Here is a 7,767-nt window from a genome sequence, read left to right on the forward strand (position 1 = left end):
CTTTTTATGGATTGCAATATTTATTGTTCTAATACGACATAATTCTCTGATTTTTTCTAGATATTTTAACAATCAAAATTTCATAATATTTGACCACATAAGGTCGAGTAATGTTTGACCCAATTAGGAACTGAGTTTTATATACTTTTGAGAGAGAGAGAGAGAGAGAGAGAGAGAGTCCAGCTCTAAGACTTTATAGGGGATAGCATAGCACAAACAATATATAACAAAGGCATCCTAAAGAAAAATATGCAGTAAGAATTATAAAATAACAAAGAATCTATGGTCGAAATTAAACAAGTTAGATAGACACAATTCTGTAAGCTACTAGGTTCTCTACATCATGAAATACCACTTCTCATGACACTACCATTGAAGTTAAAATTAGACTTTGTGGATTTGAACCTCCATCCTCTTGAGGTATAAAGTCATTTCTCACACCCCAAATACTCTGCCAATTGGGCTAAAGACCCATATTTAATACTTGTAAAATTAGGTAAAGAAGAATGCTATTAACCAGCAAGATTAATTTGTGAAAAAAAACCCTACTTGCTTATTTTGCTGGTAACCATGCCGTTACACCTAATCGAATAGAGTTTAAGAATTTTAACATATATCTTCTGAAGTCCACATACAGTAAAAAATTCAAGCCTAAATTGAACTAAAAGAAAAAGTAACAAAAATAAAACTGGAAACAGAGACTTTGAACCTCAATTAGAAGATGGACAACCAAAGTATTCTTTTTGTACATGGAAAAAAATATGCCAAGAGCAACCGACGGAACCAGATGGATCTACACCCTTAAAGGAAGGAGAAACTAAGGTGGAAAGGCCTAATAGAAGTAGATCAGAGTTGTCTATTTAGATTCACCAGGATTGGATGGTTCAAAAACGACCCATCATAAGATAGAGAGATCCACAGATCTGTGATAAGTTGAAGGAACAAAAAAAAAAAAAAAAAATCATACCTTAAATCTCCCATTGTTTCTTATATTCTTTGAGTATGGATAGCGCCAGCTACGAGCAAATGGAGGAGCCATGCTAATACCATGCAAGATCAAAGTTAACAAAGAATATCAAAAGAGTTAAATAATAAGATATATTAACACTGAAATTGATCAGAATCAAAGCTACCCTAACATTTATGACTGTGAGGCCATCTAACCGTCATATATATTCACATCACACATGAGATCCTAGGCCCCAAAAAAAAAAAAAAAAACTCTAAAAGAGGAGGTGGAGAGAGAGAGAGAAGTATACATGAAACTATATAGTGAGGGTGTAGGAGGAAAAGGAAGAAGGTACCAAAGTGAAGGTGAGAGAGAGGGAAAATTATCAAGAAAAAAATAATTATATTAAATAAAAACAAATCAAATCACATTTTTTCATCGAAGATGAGTGATGGCTATTATAGTTCATCCAATGTCATGATAGACAATGGAACTAACTACATGGACATGAGAATCCTAAAAAAGACTAAAGACTTCGAGGGTTAATGCACGAAACGAATACATGGAAAACCAAAATAGAAAACCCAATATAGTATGCAAAATTTTGAGGCATTTAATTCAAGAGAAAACCCTTATTGCAATAAAATTAAATAAAATACTATATATTTTGGGATTTCTGATTTCTTCAAGGCTTCATCCCCACATTATCATTTCTCTATATTATGCTCTCCTTATTGAAGAACATGGAAAACCATATCCCAAACGCAGAAAACCATCTCCCATTTGCAAGCCTAACGTATGTTTGTAAGCAGCACGCCCTGCTATGACCCTCCAGATGAGCATTACAGAATCCCACTTAACATATTCTATCATCTTCTCATGTGCAGCCAAACCTGGTCTTATAGAATGAAATCTGAACTGCTTTCCCCGAAGTGCTAGATCCTAGCACAGGATTGCTGCCTACAGATGCTTGAAGTCCCTAGGAACTCTAATGGTCATAGGCTGATGGCATCAACCTGTGTGATTGACGCTAAAGAGCTTCTCAATTATGGGGACTTCCTCATGGTTACAACCAAATTGAGAGAGAGAGAGAGAGAGAGAGAGAGAGAGAGAGAGAGAGAGAGAGAGAGAGAGGGAATCATAGATAGTCTTACCATATGAGACAGATTCAACAGTAGGCTTCTATTTTAATTAAGAAACATGATAGATAGAAATTGTGGAATATCTTTTACAATTAGTAAATGAGTGATCGGGCCACGGAAGATCGAGGGATGCAGAATTAAGGGAGAAAACGTATCATAAAAGATATTTGAGAGAGAGAGAGAGAGACTAAGTTTTTTTTTTTTATCGGTAAATCAAATTTATAGAACAAGAAGAAGGAATATATAAAGAAGGAGGCTCCAATCAGCCTAAGAGGATAAAAAGAAAGGCCCGAAAGCGAACAAAACACAAAAAATCCAACCCAGACTAAGTTGGAATTGAAAAAACATCGATTACATAAAAAAGAACTAAACTAACCTTATTTCCTTTGGTAAACCGTTGATCCGATTTGTGCACGCATCCTCTGTATTGTTGATTAACTGAGATGGAAAGATCATAATCACTTCCATGCATGATACTATTTTACAACTAGAATGAGAAAGGATTTAAGATGGGTTAAATTAGAGAAGTCAATATATACCTTGTAATTATAATGCAAGAGATGTGATCCTTCTATAGGAAACTCTGCATCAACGATAACTACAATGCCCCAATTAATAGAATGATTTGCCTCCATAGCTATTTGACTTTAAATTATCTGCAAGAAAACAATTATAGGGTAACTCATTCTAGAAAATAAGTTCCAAATCTTTCACTACTATATACATTTTTTGCCACAATTCCCATCTTTCCAAGGAAGATACCAACACCCAATTGTTGTTTTCGATTCAGTGGGTACTCTAATTTGCCTTAATTAAAATGGCCAAGATGGTGTCCTCCTTTGCAGCCTCAATTACAGGATAAAGGTAGAAACAGATGCAAATACATGAAATTCGAACCAGTTTCTTAGGATGAACTGTTGAGCTTAAACATGCATTTCATCTTAAGGTAGATTCTGCCCCTTTTAATGGGCTTCTTCCTCCAAGAACTACCAGCAGCAACAACCTTTCTTTGGTACGGGGAGTCATTTATATTGGGCAGTGGAATAGTTTAGGATCAATCCCACCTTGTAATCTCCATGGTAAAAGTAGAACCATGGGAAAGACAGAATGCAAAAAGGAAAAAGAAATACCCAAAATGACTCATACCTTGATGTTGCAAAATGTTGATGATGAAGAAAGTTTGAAGAAGAAAAACCAAACTAAAACCCCCAAAAGAATGGAGGATTCGCAAGAGAGCTTCCTCCTGATAAAGCAAGGACGGTAGGGACCGTCATAGCAGATGTAGATTGGAGATCCTCCCTCACCCCCAAAACCACCTTATATAGGCTAGGGTTCCCGGAGGGATTCCCTCGCCTCAAAACATGGGAAAATTATTTGATTAGACACTATTGGTTTTGTATTTACAAAACTAGCCATGCTGCCTTTACTACAACGAAATTGCACAAAAGAAGCTTGTTTATTACAAATCTAGCATGAACAGTGGTTGCCATATATCAACCGAGTATCCTCTTGTGTGCGCTGGCCTTAGCTGGCATATCATATTCTTCACATGTGATATGGCTGGCCTCACTCAATTCTTTTTTTCCATTATTGTTTCTCAGTCATCTCTTTCTATTATTGTTTCATTCAGTTTTATCTTGTTTCCATGTATAAAGATTAAGTCAATCACTCAATCAGAATTTTGAGTTTCCGTTCTCTAGGATCTCAATCCCTTTCAATATATTGTAATTAGTTGAAATGAATATCATTGAATCATAATCTTTAGTCTCAACATGGTATCACGAGCCGCGAGGGTAACAACCCTCTTCTAGGTTTCTTTTTTTCCCTCAATGGCCACAAGACTAACATCATAAAATCTTCAACTGAGTTAAGTCCAAGCTTGGTAAGATCTAAGCTTGATTGATGATGTATTCATTGATATTTCCAAGTTTGGACTTAACTGAATTGAAGATTTTCTGATGTTTAGTAATAAGAAGAAATCTATTGATAAAAAGACAAAAGACAATATGATTTTCTAAAGTTTTAAGAATTTGATGTGGACGAAGATCATAGGGTAAAAATTAGATGCCTTTATAATAGTATCTCGATAAAACCATAATTATGTTGGAAGAAGAAAAACAAACTACGATCACAAAAGGGCCTAAGAAATTTCCAAAAAATTCAATGACTGGCAATGAGAAAACCCATCTCTATGGTTCTTAATTTGGATAATCGATTCACATATAGCATCAAAATAAAAGGAAAACCGTAATGTTTGTGTGTGTGAGTAAGAGAAATAAATTCAACATATATTTTCGTGCGATTTATTCAAAGACGATAAACAAAAGGGGAAAAAAGTAAAACATAACATACTCTTCTATAAACTAGATGCAGCCCTGGACCTGGACCACGAAGCTGATAAAGTGGAAGCTGCCACCTCACACCCCAAGGTTCTTCTAAGGTCAGCTCGGATCAAGGAGAGGCGTGCCAGGCATGGTCAGCCCCTACAAGGATAGGCCATTCACTCCTCATCTTCCCAATATTTAAGGAAAGAAGTTGCACCTAAGGGAGGGAAGATTTGGATTGATTTGGAGTTATCTCAGTTGCTAAATAAATTATTACTAAATAAATAAAGGATCAATGAGCTAACTAGTATATTGAGCTGATTGAAGATTGGATTGAAGATTGGATTTCTGAGTGAGAGTATATGGGGCTGATTGAAGAGAAGATTGAATTCTGATTGAAGTATTTTTGGCTGATTAGATATTCTGATTGAAGTATATTTGGCTAATTGAAGATTAGAGTTTGGAATCTTTTCTTTCTTTTTTTTTTCTTCCATATTCATACTCAGGTCTAAGTCTATATATGTAATCCTCCATGATTGAAAGTTGAGTATTTGGAACTCTCAATTAGAGTTTCCGTTGTAATTCTGATTTTCTTATTCGATTGATCAACTCTTGGTCACGTAGGGAACGCGATTTTGATTCTCCCAATCCGTAGCTTCCAATGAGGCTGCATTATTTGGTTATCAGGGCCTAGGATTGCGAGAGCGAAAGACTGTAATGGCGCCCCGATGAGCTACTCTTACAGTCCCTATCGAGAATATCAATGCAAGAGAAGAAAACTTGCGTATTCAGCAAGAAATTGCTAACTTGAGTCTCGAGAATGAAGCGTTGAGGAAAGCTTCGCAATGTCTGATTCGGAATGAGGAGACATTCGCTGCTTACTCTTCGTCTTCAAAGAGTCAAAAATCTGTTTGAATGAGGAGTACTCATCGACACAGCTATCCCGATTGGACTCCACCAATATGAGATATGAGCTTTAATGACAATGAACCAGAAACTACTGGTTTGGCTTCATAAATCGACATTGAAGGCAATCGATTCATCACCCAGGTTGATTTGATAAAACATCCCAAGTTTGATGAGTACCAAGATGAGCCCGTCGACGAACATGGCGGTTTTGAAAACCTTGAACCTGATTCTATTTTAGATGTACTACAAGGTGAGACCACATCATTAAATGAAATGATGAACACGACACTATATCAAGATCCATATTTGGAACCATTGCAAGTGTGTCCCTTTCTTTACTTATCATTGATGATGTAGCAAAAAAGATGAATGGAGACACGTTCCAGTGAATCAACATGCCAGTTGGTATGATGATCCGTACTTGGATGTTATTTCTTTCCTGTCACTAAATCAATTTGTTAAAGGTATAAGCATCATCAACAAACCATATTTTAATCGGTCATTTATTTGGACCGTGAATACATCAATTGCTATCGTCATCAAATTTGAAGTCGAGTTGCAAATTCTAGTATATTCAATTAGAGATATCACCAATAACTTTGCTTGGTTTTCGGTTCCCTGTGGAGCCACAACCATCATTGATCGGGGCAAGAATTCGAGGATGAATTCTTTTCAACCAGGAGGGAATGATGCAATCCTGGACCTGGACCATGAAGCTGACAAAGTGGAAGCCGCCACCTCACACCCCAAGGTTCTTCGAAGGTTGGCCCTGGTCAAGGAGAGGCGTGCCAAGTATGGTTAGCCCCTGCAAGGATAGCCCATTCACTCCTTATCTTCCCAATATTTTTAAGGAAAGAAGTTGCACCTAATAGAGGGAAGATTTGGAGTTATATCAGTTGCTAAATAAATTATTACTAAATAAATAAAGGATTATTTAGCTAACTAGTATATTGGGCTGATTGAAGATTGGATTTCTGAGTGAGAGTATATGGGGCTGATTGAAGAGAAGATTGGATTCTGATTGAAGTATTTTTGGCTGATTGGAGATTTTGATTGAAGTATTTTTGGTTGATTGAAGATCAGAGATTGGAATCTTTTCTTTCTTTTTTGTTTCCCTTCCTTATTCATACTCAGCCTAAGTCTATATCTGTAATCCTTCATGATTGAATGAAGGCAGATTATGAAGTTTAATGAAAATTGCTCAGTTGAGTATTTGGAACCGTCAATTGGAGTTTTCGTTGCAATTTTGATTTTCTTGTTCGACTGATCAACTCCTGGTCACATAGGGAACGTGATTTCGATTCTCCCGATCCGTAGCTTCCAATGAAGTTGCATTAAAACTCAATCCTCGTCCCCCTTTCTTCTCTGCAATCAAGTAGTACCAACTAAACCTTCAATCCTCTTCTGTAAGTCCTCTAGGACTTTAGATCTTGTGTATATATATATATCATGGAGAAAAGGTTAAGATGATACTTTAAGGCCTTTAATTATTGGAAAGTTATACTATTACCCTAAAATTGGTACTACTTTACTAAATAAACCACACAATATTTATTTTTAGTAAGAGAGGGTTCCACACATCAGCAGTAGGGGAGGGGGAATCTCCCATGCCACACCAATGGTACCTTGGGGAATGGTATAATCCAAATGGGGCCCACATAGTTAGTAGATGAGAGAGAAAATAAAATAAAACAATATGAGAGTGCATACAGTACATTGGCTACGAGGAAAATTTTTTCCCTCTAATTAATGAAAACCCAAAACAAATATGGACATTACAAAGTTTCCCAAAACAATGCCCACAATATGTATCCTTTTGTATACCTATGATTTAGTAAAGTGAGTCATGATAATCTAGGTACAAAGTCCTATTGTGCCATTCATATTGCGAACACAACATTGGCGACTATAGACACTGAATCTTGTCACCATAAAACACACTTCGAATGATGACATTTTGAGCTTAACATTGCTCCCAGAAGTTTCTGGGTAGAAAATGATCATTTTACCCCTATTGTGTCTTGGGTGCCCAAACCTGATCAGAAATGGCTGAAACTTATAGAAAAGCTTTGTTTTATCATTTTAAGGAAAAATCAAGATTTTTGTGCAAAGAGGACACTATTGGCCATCATTTCATCAAAATACCTGTTCTGCGGTCCCCCTACTTTGGACACAGTTTTTGACTACGTTTCTGGTCAAATTTTTGGTTGATCCCCACACCATTGGATATTAAACGCAAATACATTTCTAACAATATATGGATCATCAAAATTTGATGGTTTGATCTCTAGAAATTGCTATCTAAACATCAGTAAAAAAGCAACATTTTTATGCTCCTCTTTTTGACTTGGTTAGAAAGAGATTGGAAGGGTGAAAATCTCGTTTCCTTTCATTTGCTGGTCGTTTCCAAATAATTTTTTCGGTTCATCAGGGAGGATATATA

Source organism: Telopea speciosissima, chromosome 11, assembly GCF_018873765.1.
Source record: "Telopea speciosissima isolate NSW1024214 ecotype Mountain lineage chromosome 11, Tspe_v1, whole genome shotgun sequence".
NCBI lineage: Eukaryota > Viridiplantae > Streptophyta > Magnoliopsida > Proteales > Proteaceae > Telopea > Telopea speciosissima.